A 14,147-nucleotide genomic window follows, 5' to 3' on the forward strand; every position below is an offset into this window, starting at 1 on the left:
AGCCTTCATTTGTCAAGGACTCCATTCGACAGATAATATTAAATAACTTCTACTACCAAGAAACCTGCAAACCTCATGCTGGGATTTCATACACGCCGGAGCCGATGCTGCTGCAGGAAGCTCTTGGACAGTTTCTTGGTCATAAAGTTATGTGAAGTTTTAAGTTTAAAGAAAGAAAGTTACATTAAAAACCTGTAATGCTTTCTGGCTTGGCCTCTGTGCCTGCAATTGCATCTCAGATCACTGCAATCAAGTGTGGTTGAAGGAAAATTATATTTTTCACTTTCAGCAGTTTGTTTCCCTTCTCTTGCATCTCGGCTTTTCCTCTGCCTCTGTCGGCCAGGTCCTCCTCCCCTCCTGCTGGAGTTTTAAAAGCAAGGACGGGAAAATATGATTGTTGCTTGTTATTAAAGGCAAAAGAAACTGGCAAAAAAAATCAAGGGGAAAGTATAATGACTGCAATCTTTTCAATTAAGATTTTTATATGGATTAACTTTTTCAATTAAAATAAGTGGATTTGAATTAAGGCTGCCTGTAAGTCTACTGCCTCATGTCATCAGAACAGCTACATCCACAGCTTACGAAAGCAAACTACAAAATATACTTAGTGATAGTCCCACTATTTATCATTTGTTCACTAATTTGCCTTTGATTTGTTCTCTTCTGTTGGCAGTTTGTGCATAACTTGCACTGGTGCAACCTTTGCACCCTTAGATTTGTCCAGCTCTGGAAAGATGCAGATGGTAAAGCCAAGAACCGGTTCCAGTGATTATGTATCATCAAGGGAGTAAAGTCGTGGTTCCCACCATCCAGCCACCTCCTGGCCTGTCTTGAATGTTTCTGCAAATAATTCAGAGAAAAGGTTAAAACCAGCAACTCGTACAAAATAACCTCGCTGCCGGGAAAAAAGCCTTTTCGCTCTCGTATCGAATTAGCAAATAGTTTTGCGAAGGGCTGATGGGTGAGGAGGAAACTCGGTGTTGTTCAGCATCAGCCCTTACACCCAGCTCCATCCTTCGGTGGAGGTTTAGAGGCAGCGAAGGAAACCGGTACCCGACCCCGGCACTGCCTGCCGTGACACTGGAGACAGTTTTCAGGCTTCCTAAGTATTTGCTTTCTCTTAGAGTGCGAATCCCTGGCCACTGCACAGCCCGACCCTAGCAGGGAGATTTCGGAAGGATTTGACAGGGGCAATACAGGATATCCAGGCTTTACTGTGTGGGAGACCCAAAGCGACTGAAGCGTCCACCGAATCCAGCATCTGATCCTGAGGGCTGCTGAGTGCGAGGAGATGGGCTTGCTTAGATTTAAATAGCAAAAAGCATCAGAAAAAGACGTGAATGCAAGGCTCACCATGCAATAATGTGTGTTGGATCACATTGCATTACATGTAATGTTTATAATAGCGTTACAAACAGGTTCTGATGACAACTTCTACCTCTTTGGCTCATGCCGGGTGGAAACTTCTACTCTGAAATCCAGAAGATTACTCCAGAAAAAAATCTAAATTAACCCTGCTGTCCCAGTACCTTTGAAATCAGTGGGAACTCTGGCACTGATTTCTGGGCAGTTGGGATTTTGCATTACATGAACAAAGGTATCGAAACCTGGCTCGTATGCAGAACACAAAGCACAAATGATCCAGCAATAATTTGTTTGAGGATGAAATATTTCTTACCCCACTTGAAAAAAGCCCTACAGCCACAGAACAGGAGGAAGAAAGCCTTTGCAATTAACCCCAGCTCAAAAAGCCCGCTGCAAATGAAGAAGTATTTTAAATTCCATTTAGACCTTTTTTTTTTAAAAAAGGCATATCGCTTTACATTTATAATGTTGGTATCATCCAGTACTTTAAATCAAATTATAGCTGTATCAGGCTGCTTAACAATGTTTCTTTTTAATTAAGTTTACTAGTCCCACATGCATTTTTTTAAAAAATAAATTAAACAAACTTAATTAAATTACATGACAGGGGTTAGGTAAGACAGCAAAAAGCCCAGCAAGAATACAAGGGTTGATAAATCCTTTTGGATATACTCACATTTTGCACTTTTCCTAAACCCTGTAGCCTTCCCGACAGCCTGATGAAGGTGGCATCCCCTGCCCCTGCACCACAGCACCCGCGGGACCCTATGCCATCCAGAGCCCTCTCACTTACTTAAGGCATTTACCCTTATATATGTTTTAAAATCCTGCTTTCACAGAGAGTTTAAACAGCTCAGGAAGCTCCTCGGAAAGCTGAGCATCAATGAATTGCCCTTAATTTCCCTGCGTTGTAGAGGCACGAGCGGTATATCAGGCTTAGGCAAAGATCTGTCTGACTTGAGGACCGTCTTGCCGGACAAGCCCCAGCAATGGGAGCTCCTGGGGGTCCCTGGGGCATCACCCCCCCGCCGGTCCCCGGCAGCAGCCACGGCACAAGGGAGAGCTTGGGGATTTCAACCGCAAGTCAGCATCCATCCCCGTGGGGTTTCGGTTTTATTTGATGAAGAAACCCCACCAAAATCAGGGAGTTTGCGGTGTTTTTCACTTTGTAGAAGCTTGTGCGTGGTAGCAACTACCAAGAAAAAGGCGATTGCATTTTTACCGAGAAAATGTTAATAAAAAAGGACGGGATGAAGGAAAAGGAAGAGGAACGGGGGTGGGCAGTGAATTGCATGTACAGACCTGGAGGGAATTCTGCTTTTCTCAGCTTCTCCGAGCTCACGCTTCGGAGAGATGCTCCATGAGCTGGGACGAGCTCCCAGGAGGGCACTGGCAGCCAGGGCATCCCATCGCTTGCATTTTTCTGGTGCAAATAGCACAAAAATATCCAGAATGTCTATTTTTAAAAGATAAAAAGATTGCCGTGATGATGGCAGCTGGGACTTATTGCAGCGGGGAAAGCCCCCGTGCTTGCACAGCACCTTTCCAAGGAAGCACAAGATACAGCCGATAGCATCGGGCTGAATTTGCACCCTGAATAACCCGCGGTCACGGTAAGATTACCGGGGATTTTTATAGGGGTTAAAATTGAATAATCTCATCGAGAGAGAGCGAAGCAGCAAATCCCCCTGTCTCCAGCCCTGCGGGAAGCACAGCGATGGGAGCAGATGAGCGGAATGCCGTGCACGGCCACCAAAAAGCCTCACAGAGCTGTGGGGTCCCGTTGGTCCCTAAGACAAATTTGACATCCCCATGAAGGCAGACAGCCGTCACCGTGCGCGGAGAACAGCCTTTCGGTCCTCTCCGTAATTCCCCCGACTCCGAGGGTTCTGCATCTGGGGCTGCAAGGATGAAGTCAGCCCCGGAGCCGCTACGGGCTGGAAATGATTTCACCGAGCTGCAATGCAGATGGATTAATTCCAGTACTGTAAAGTCAACATGGTTGAACACTGGCTACATCACAGTCTTCATTACTGTGGTCTGGATCGGGTTTTGATGAAGTAATTTCCCTTGGGTTTAGCACTTAGAAAACATATAGGGCGTCCTTCTTGGATTTGCCTGGAGAACGGTGCCCCCCCCCGCCCCCATCCACCCCAAATTGGCTTTTATCAGTTGCACATGGACCCCTGCGATTCGGAGGGGTTTCAAACGAGGCCCATATGGTCCATGGCACACGATGCCCAAACAGTTGGATGCATGAAATGAGATGCAGTTTGGGTGCGTACGATGGATGTTATTAATAACAAATGATATAACACTCCGAGGCTGTATCTTCAAATGCAAGGAGACGTGGGATGAGTGCGGATTAGCAATTCCTCCATCCTCTGTCACCAAAACGACTCCCCAAGAGCTCCGCGTTAGGTTTTTGGACACCCGGAAGCCAACGCTCATCATCCTGCTCAATTTACGGTTTCTGAGACTTGAAGAGAGCCCTTCATGCAGAGTAGATGTTTATTTTGCCTTTTTTTTCTTAGCTATAAACTGTAGTTGGATACTTGTCATGTGCAATTTGCTTCCTTGGGAAGCACTTGTGCAGATGTGACTGAATTTTGCCTGGGCACCAGGCTCCGCTCCCAGCGGTGGCATCTCTGAGATACCCTCCTGCATGAGCCACCCCACGAAAAGCAGCTCTGCCTCCTTCATTTGACACCAGGGCCTGGGTGAAAGATGCTTTTAAGGGCTAATAATGGGGTCCCCTGATGCAAGATTAATTCATTTCTTTTCCTATCGTGGCTTGATGTTGAAAGTCAGCACCCAGGTCTTGGTTTCCTGGAAGAGGGCAGAAAATGCTCATCGTCACGTGAAACTACAGCTGCTCTTCAGTGTTTTAAATCGCTTTAAAAGAGAACTTCGGTTGCAAATAGTAAGCAATATATCGGTGAGTTCTCCTTTGCATCTTGCAAGTCACCCCTTTCTAACTCGTGGGTAGGGAAGGGTGAGGTGTGCGATACAGCAGCGGGGTCTGTGCAAGGGGATAAGCCACATCTGTTCAGCAAACACCTTTCCTCTCTTTTGACTCACAGTAGAGGTTGCACTGAACCCTCCAACACGCTCACCCTGCAGCTTTAGTCTTCAGCCCATAAGGCTTTCTGAATATACTTTATAGTACAATAAATACCTATAATGAGCCCGCAGCAATAAACAAAACAATGGAAACCCAGAAAAATGCTAAAATGCTGATGTAAAGAGCCGTGCACACGTCCACAGGCAGTCTTCTTTCCGTGAGCGGCATTGCAGGGGCCGAAACTCGGGGGGAAGCTGTGCTGGAGCCGTGCGACGTGCCAAGCGTCCCCCGAGCCGTTGGCTCTTGGCCACACAAACTGGGGTGGAAACTTGCTTTTTTGATAACAAAAGTATAAAGCATACATGGTTAAACTGAAGCAAAAGCAGGCAATTTGTTCGTGGCCAAAACTAAGCAGTTTGAATGACTCAACGTCATTCTTCTTGATTGAGTATTTTCCTGCACGAACAACATTTTGGGGAGGGGAGGGTGGGTGGCAGGTAAGTGGGAAAAGAGGCTTCCTTTCATTTGGGCCAAAATCAGCGTATTTTGGCAATCTTTTGCACCAGGAATTCAATCCTGTATATTACTCCGCTAAATAAATTCATCACTTCATCGAGATAATATTTATCTTTGGAACAAAGCGCATCACCGGCCGGTGTCAGGGCTCTCCGCACCAGTCGGTGTTGCTCCCTGCCATCGAGAGAGGACCGAGCAAGGCTGGTGCCATCTCCCCGTGCCCGGGGTGGGTGCGGGATGGATCCGGCCTCTTGCCCACGGCCACGGTACCGCTGCCGGGGCAGAGGCTGTTTCACCCACACCAGGTCTTTGCCTGCCGTGTCTATCGTCTGCACGGCGGTTGATGCTCCGGTTTTGCCGTGGGGCTGAATTAAAACCCCTCGAAAGGCACAGGCTGCTGTTGCTATTTAATTGTCACCCGTGCACAGCCGGGAACAAAAAGCAGTGCCACGGTCCAGCTGCTGAAATGCCCGACGGCTGCAGCTGCTCACGAGCTGTCCCAGGGAAATGCGTCCTTGCTGCGGTAATTACTTCTTTCATCTCTAACGAGAAGCAGCGGTGGAAGCTGCTCTGCGTGTCCATACAGCCGTAGGTCAGGGAGCGGGATGGGCCCGAGATCCCCCCGGGACAGTCCTGCTTCCAGTGGGTCTTTGCTGGGAGCTCACCCCTCGTCATCACGTTCGTTAATGCTGCTGGGGGTGGCAATGGGTGCCGGGACCACCCGCTGCTGCGCCGGACCGGTGACGGCCGCGGTTCCATCAGCACCAGCTCCGGGCTGGTGGGATGCTGGCATGGGACTGGGGATGCTGACAGCGGGGTTTGGGGGTGTTGACACCGAGGTTTTGGGGTGCTGACACCGGGGTTTGGGGGTGCTAGCACTGGGGTTTGGGGGTGCCGACACAAGGCTGTTGGGTGGTGCCAGCAGCACGCACATTTTGGGACAGTCGAGGTGGTTTTATCACACGTTTATTTAAAACACCGCAGCTGAGATCCAAGTCTCCTGTCTGCCATCTTGAGGCAAGACCGTGCTTTTCTTTAGCCTCCCAGTCCTGAAAGAAGACAATTTCCCTGCAGCATCACATACCTTTTGCCGGATCTGGGACTTGGTCTGTGGCCCCATTTTCTTGCGACGCTCATTGCTTGTGAATTTTAATATGAGTGCTCCCCGGCACAGGCACTCGGGCAGGGGACTGGAGAGACAGCGCAGTGGATGGAAATATAAAATACTCTGTTTTCCCATTTTCTAGTGAATCCTGTTTTCTAGTGAATCTCAAAGACAGCATGTGCAGTCTGTCCTGCTCAGCCGAGAGGAAGCAGCGCCGCAGTTATTTTTAATGATCGGGAAAAAAGATTTCTTTCTCCCTGTTTTCTTTTCTGGGTGCTCTCTAGAGTGATAACGTGGAATTTCCTCTGAAACTCAAGCAGGGTGAAGGAAATTAATTTTCTCTCTTTTTTTTTTTTCTATATAGAAATTATTTCATAAGCCTGGGACACAGTGCCTTAACAAGTAGACCTGCAAGTTTTAAATTTAAACAAAACAATTCTCAGCAGTGTCATTGCCATTGCTGGCATGGGGTTAGGATGGGACCGCTACTGTCAATTCAGTTCTGCAGAAGAAGAGAAGCTCTCGGGGTGACGGGTAGCAGGGACAGACCTTGGGCTGGGCTTGCTTCTTTGCAGTTTCTGTGCTGAAAAGTTTTACTCGAAAATATAGAAAATTATTTACTGTTCCTGAAGTATGAAGGCGAAATATTTACCTGTAAGAGCTGGTGACTACCTAGGCTTATTTAATTCCAGCTATTATTTAATTCACATTTTATAAAACAATCAGTAATAAGATACCCCTCTTAAAGAATGTATTTTAAGCCACGTAATAGAAAATCACAGAGAAAAGAAAATAGTCGCGATTTAATTTCCAAAGTGAGTGATTTAGTACTTTTACAAGGACTGTATGATGCTAACGGGAGAGTGAGTTAAACCACAGCGACCATGAGCGATGCTCACTGGAGTGCCGCTGCTCTCAGCTCTTAGGGACGGATTTATATCACGGCTTCTGCTGTACGTTAAAATACTCCAATCCATTATTTCACATTTGGCACTATTTACACTATTTGGTTTCATATAAGACAAAGGGAGGGAATGCGGGGTCAGTGATCGAGGGCCTGATCCGGAACCGGCCGACGAAGCTTGGATGAGGCTGGGAGAGTGGGCGGCTCATTTCTCACCCTCCTCCTCCCTCATTCTCTCAATCAAAATTCACTGAAATGTTTGGGGGTTTAAATTGCCTGTTCTTTTTTTAAACATCAGCAACTTTTATTGTTTTTTTATGTTAAACTGCAATATTGGGATAAAATGACTCATTCATCAAATTATATCAACAATAAGTGCTTGGAAGATCAAGTGATAAAAATGGTTATCATTATTTCCGAGATTTTTCCTAAAAATACATTCATGTTGTAGGAGCTTTTTGGCCAATTCTTCTCTTTTTAATTAAAATGATTCTGCTTTTCTCCCTCCCCCCATCCTTATTTTATGTCTTTTTCTTCCTGATTCTGAGTTTGCCAGTGTAAATTAGAATTAAATCCATTAAATTTAATCACTCAAAGAAAAATTACAATGAAAACACCATAGGATCAGCCTGGATTTTCTCTACCTTTTCCTCTAAAGTTGTATTGATTATTGCAATAGGCTGGAGGAGGTGAAGCCACATCAGTTTTCGGTTATATTTGTCCCAAATCAGTCACCTATCCTCATCTTACATTTTGAGGCTCTGTCGGAGGTGGCCACTGACCAGCAAACCCCATCACTTGCCCCTTCCTTTTTTTAATTTAATACTTTTATTTTATTTTATTTTCCATAGGCTGCAGCCAGTTCTTCTCCTGCCCTGGGAGGGCTTGCTTCACCCACTGCAAAAACCCTGCAAAACCGATTGGAGCTGCGCAGAGAAAGGCAATCCGAGGACCATGGGTTTGTAAACTTATAGTTTCCTCTTTTTTGTTTTCTTTGTCGATCCAACTCCCCGTGCCCAGGGGCAGGGCAGGCAGGGAGGGCAATTTACTTCTGCCCTCTCCGAAGCACTCAAGCCCAAGCTAAATTGACAAAATACAGTATTTCCGTGTACTGTCAAAATTCGCCCTCTCCTTTTTTCATGTTTTCCTCGAAAGCTGGCTCATGTTTCATAAAATGGCCACTCCCGAGGAAATGTAAATAATTTCCTTTTTTGCCTATATTTAAAAATAAATTTAAAGTAGTAGAAAATGTTGCCATTTATCAAATCCCTGACATGAACCAGCCTGATGTGGAGGAATTCATGTTGTTATTTATTCACCAGGTACTCAATACCCCATGAGCTGCTCGTCCCGGCAGCCTGGGATGCTCTGCCAGTGTCTCCCCAGGGTTCCCGCTGCAGGAAAAAAATCCCAGTGGGACTATTGCAAGATTTCCTCCAGGTTTTAATCATCAGCTCTTCAAAACTTCAAGCTCTTAACTCCCACGTTTGCATCTCCGGAGCTGCGGGGAAGGAACGGTCGGGGCACAGGCAGCTTAATAGCTTAAGTACATAGAAAATTGTCAGGATGTGCAAGCCTGCTAAGTTGCCTTGGCTTTGTGCCCCAGTAAAAAGGTTTTTCCTTTCATGGCCTTTCACAATACCACAAATTTTTTTCTACTGAATTGAGCCCTGAAAGGAGTAACTCTAGACAGAGTGAAATTTTCCAATCCCGGAGCCCTTTGCCTGCCCTTTAACAGCTTCCCTGTTATTTTTGCTCTACGACGAAATATTTTTTAACTGATGAGAATAGAACACCCACTTCTGCTGGGGTCTGAAAAATATTGTTTCGCAAAGTGAAGCAGACCCTGGTATTCGAGGTATGGACCCAAAACCCGGAGAGGCACGTGAGCGTCAGGCTTCCTCCCCACACCAATAAATGGTGATAAAAATCCATCTGCTGGGAGAACAAGGATCACAGCGGGGTCTGCTGATAAAAAAAGTATCAGGTTTTCAGTAATTCCTGGGCAGAAACAATTGTTTCAAATGCTTGGTATGTGAATTATTTTACTCTTTGCCGATGTGTGTTTTTGGCAACAGGAAAACAGGAAACCAGCTTGGAAAATATTAACGAAATGGAAACCAAGATCGTAAAGTATTTCGGTCTGGAGAGCTTTCCATTTTCCAATATGCGAACGCGGCAGAAGCAGAACTGTAAACCAATTAAAGGCAATTTAATTTAAGAGACTTCTCACGGAGGGAAGAGATCTGGCGTGTATATGGTGATGCAGTAAGCGGCGAAGACAACACAACCCCCAGCACCTGCGGAGGTTATTGCTAACAGAGACAGAGCGGGGATTCGATGCAGATGTGCCCCGGCATCCGCCTCCCTCCCTTCAGCTGCAGATACAAAAGATGGGCCGGTCGCGTCATGTTCTTCTTTAATTGTTAGGGAATTTGAGGCAGGTTTTTAATTGCACTGGTAGATATTTTAGAAAGGTTTGGGTTTAGGGCTGTCCTGCTCAGCAGAGCTGGGAATTTATGCCGTACACGATCTCTGCTCCAGCCCACGGCGGCATCCAGCCCTGCACAGGAGAATACGCTCCAATGGCAAACGGGGATAGAATATAAAAAAACCCAACACAAACAATAATAGTGACAGAAGAGAGAAATAAACTGAATTTGTGGGTTTGCTCCATTCTTATGCACTGGTGAGTCTTCACAGCACAAACCACCTGGGCTGGACTCGTGCTCCCCAGCGAGCAAGCAGCCCTCAAAGTTATTCCTCGTGTGCCTCCTCTCTTCCTCGTTTCTCTGACGATTGAACCGTAGTTAAAACAAAATAAACTCCCATTCACCGCCTCTGCTATCCATTCGCATGCAGAGGGAAGCAGACGGGCTGACTTCGCTCCTGTTTCTGGTCGGCTTCTCGGCAATTTTATTTCCATGCTGCCTCCTGGATGTCTGTAATACTGGAGGGAGTTGCAGCAGAGCTGGGAGGGTCCGGTTGGGCTTTGCCATCCCCAATTCCCTATGTGAGCCCCAGCCGGGCTGCCTGGGTGATTTACTGCTCATCCCACACCCTCGGGAACCTTCCCAGGACCCAAACACCCTTTAGTTGGGATTTTGCGCCATTCTCTTAGAAATTCTTCTGGCTGTAGCAACTCCCAAGATGAAACATCTCTCTCGGAAGTATTTTTTCCTACTAAGAGTCCTTGCAAAGACTCCTTTTTCCCCCTCGGCACACAACTCGGAGAGCACTTACAGCCCACTTTGCATCCTGAGAACTCACCAACAAATTGCTTCCACACTACACCCCAACTTCAAAAATTGTGCAGTACAAGGGTTAACCAACTTAAACGTTTAAAGAGTCATGAAATGGACTGTTTCCGCTTTCCATCTGGCTTTTATCAATTTTAAGTCGGTTTCAGAAGTACTGCTACACAATCAAAACACACAATCTCCCTAGTCAGATAATTCAATTTTATAAATGAATTACTTATGTGCCTATAAGTAAATACATTCCTAGGCAGGGAGATATTGACTGCTGTCGATGAAATAATGAAGCCCAGGGGAAGTGGCCGTGGCTGGAGCACTGGCCCCTCGGAGACGTCCTTCTGGCGTGCAGTGGGACCGGTGGAGCCCCTGGCACGGTGGAGGACACGGGTGGAAAGGAGGGGATGGGACATCTTGAGCCACCACTGAGGACCATAGTGTGGACCATGAGCAATGTCATGGACTTGAAGGGGGATGGACTTGACTACGTTTGTGATTTGTGGTATCTGGGGGGAAATATGTTGAAAGAGGTAGCTGAAAGGGAGACACAGAGCTCCTGCAGAAGGGGTCTAGAAGGTCCCAGTGTTCCCATGCAGACATGTCCCTTTCACCCGTGCTGTTTCAGCCCACCTTCTTCAACAGCGTGCTAAAGGAGGGTGAAAACCTGCACTTAGATGTATCAAACCTCAGGCAAGAAGACCTGATGCTGCAGGGAATTATTTCTCAGCTATTGCATTTTGCTGTGTGGGGTCTTTATCTAATGCAGACCTTGTCCAAATGCAGACACGGACACAAACATGCGTGTATGCAGCCCAGTTTGGTGGAGATCCAGCCTGCTGGCACCCACTTTGGGTATCTCTGAGCAAAATGTTACACAAAGGAAAATACAGACTCATGGCATCAAGTTTACCCTGGGGCAAGGAAATCTGTGAGGATCCTTGGATGGCTGTGCATCTCAGGTATGGATCTTGGCCAGGTGGCCCATGGATTTCTGCTTTCCTTCTATTTTCATTGCTTTAAAGGTACCACAAAGCCTCAACTGGGCTGGGACCAAGGAAGGGTTTCAGACTGGGGGCTGGACCTGTGCCGACAGCCAGGGCAGAGGATGGATCCCAGCTGAATGAGGGAAAAACTTTTAAAATGCAGATATTTTGTGACTGGCAAGAAAATGGCAACTCTTTGGGGGTAAAGTAACTGTTGAAGTGTGGTTTTGTTTCCACTCACTCTCCAACAGCTTCAGACTGAGGTCTGATGGGGCAGGAAAGGTCAGCAGTTCTAGCTTTTCATGTTTTCTGATCACTTTTGATGAGTATGAACACCACGTTTAAACTAAAGCGGCTCCCAGTACCCATTGTGCCTCAGTTCCGCATCACCCCGGCGTCCACGTTCACCTTCTTGTGGCACAATTGGAAAACATGAATGAAAGCAGCTTGGACTTGGACTGAAGTAGCTCAGGTTGAACGGTGCCGCTCACCCATCCACCCCAAATCCTGGCAGCAGTCCTAAAGGAGGCTGTGCTCTGCTCATGGGGCAGGTGAGCCCCGGGGAGCTCGAGGTTTCTCTCTGTTCCTCCACACTCCACCACCAATGGTCCCATGGGAAACCAGTCCAACCCAGAGGGATGCAAGCTGTAAAGGTGAAGGATGAGTTGGATAATGGGAACCGCCTAGGGTAGGCAGCAGTTGGGTTTTATCTTGTCTTTTAAACGTCTCTCTAATAGGAACCAGGTCATTGCGTTAAGTCGCTGGAGGAAGGGCTGCCGTGAGTGCAAGCTGGTGCTGCCAAGACCTCGTATAGCGTTTCCCACTCTGGACATGCGCCTCCTTGGACTAATCCTTCACTTTTTCAGTTATTTCCATTTCCTGCAGCAGTGATTTGACACCATCTGAGCAGTCCTGGCTGATGGGGTGGTTTCACTGGGAGCTTTGCATGGTTTTCTGCTGGTGCTTCATCCACATCAGAGGCAGCACACAGGTTTTTTTTTCAAACTCTTCTCAAGTCCCTGCAGCTAAAAGCAGGGTTGTGTTGTGAGGATCCATACCATAAGCTGTAACACATTCTTGAGAAACGTTGGGCTGTGCTGAGCAGCCACATGAGCAGCTGATGCAAGCACATCTCCCATGAAACAATGGCAGACAATGACCCGGCAACAAAATTCACATCCCACCCAGAACAGACCAAAATGAACCCCATCACCGGTCCAGCTGAGGTCTGGAGCACGTGGGGTGCTGGGTTTTACGTTGATGCTCACTTCCAGTAGCAATTTCAGCTATGGAAGTGGGCTCCTGTTGCTTTGTACATGCTTTTCTCCATCGTTTTGTTCTGGTCTCCAAAGCAGCTGGAAGGAGGAGAAGCAACGGGGTCTTGCAGCAAAATCCACATGGAAAGACCTCACAGCAGCGTGGAGCTCTCTGCAGAAACAGCTCCCAAAGAGGTGGAATAATTTCCTGATTTAACTATCCTGGCTTAGGAGAGGTCCCTAGGCTATCTGAGAAAAGCAGCTACTGGTCTGCTGTGTTTTCAGGTCCTCTCCGTGGGTTGGGAGGACCAGGGCAGGTCCATCCCTAATCCGAGGGCAAACTGACCTTGAAGTTGCTTCAGCCAGGCACGTCCTCTCCCTCCCAGCAAATCTGGCACATTTCTGCATAATAATGCAATAAATCTTCTTTGCTGAGGGGGATTGGGGAGCAAGGGTGATGTTTGCTCTCTTACGCTGCAAGTCAATTGCTAAATAAATAGTGTGTTGAAAGCCTGGAGAAATTCGGAGACAAGTCTTCAAAAGGACAATTTTAGGGGGTACAAATTGTAACCACAAAATCTGCATTCACATTCTGCATCTGCACATAATTGTAAGCATCTGTAGTGCCAAGTATGAGAGTGTGGGTGGGGACGGGGTAGGCAAGGGTATCAACACACAGGCACGTTCCTCCGGATCGTCGTCCCAGGTGTAAAAGTTTGGACACTGCAAGGACACTGCATGCATGGGGGGAGAGCCACCATCAGACATACTCTGTAAAGTGCTAGGCAAATGCATGCCTTAAAGGAAATAAGAAAAATACTTAATTAAAGAAATAAATAAAACAAAATAGAATAAAATAAAATAAAATAAAATAAAATAAAATAAAATAAAATAAACACTTTGGTTTTAAATGCAAACTTCAGGTGTGCTTAAACACTACAAAGCAGACTTGTAGCACTTCCTATCCCAATTGTCTCTCACATTAGAGGGAATCGACCTGCCAGAAGACACAGAAGTCTGTACTATGCTGATCTTCTGAGAAGGACTTCTGCCTCCTCATTTAAAAAATGCCAAATAAACACCATCCATTTTCTCTTTTGCTCCTTTGGTTGGTGCTGGCAAAAAATTTTTGATGCTCAAGTCCTATTTTTTCATGTGAGAAACTCTATGGGTGCTGACAGTTGACAGGCATTTTTACAGCCATTATGCATTTGGAGGGTAATATGCATATTTTGGCACTTTCCCTTAGAAAGGAACTGAAGCAAGGTCTAGCCAATAGCCCACTAAATTACGCCTCTAAAGATATTTTTTTTCTGTCTTGTGATGGCTAGATTCTTTTATTATAATGTTGCAGGAAAAACTGGCAGAAGTACAGTTCGACATTGCCTGAAAAACAGCTTCCGAGCAATCAGCTCTCTGCAAAGTTCAGGAGGTCCTTATTTTCATGGGGGAAGTGCTTTAATCAAGATTAATTTTTTCCAGTTTTCAGTAATCGGAGCTCTTCCTGAGTTTTCCTCAACTCTCCTTTAGGATGAAATTATCAAATTTCCATGGCAATTAACAGAAATTTTAAGCATAAGGATCGTTCTGTACAATGGATGGCAGGCAACAAGTGACATTAGGTTGGAAGATCTGTACGAAGGATCTCTACGTGACGTTGTCCCATAAAATGTGCCGCTTTGCAACACGCAATTTTTATC

Source organism: Harpia harpyja, chromosome 18 (assembly GCF_026419915.1).
Source record: "Harpia harpyja isolate bHarHar1 chromosome 18, bHarHar1 primary haplotype, whole genome shotgun sequence".
In the NCBI taxonomy this organism is placed as follows: Eukaryota; Metazoa; Chordata; class Aves; order Accipitriformes; family Accipitridae; genus Harpia; species Harpia harpyja.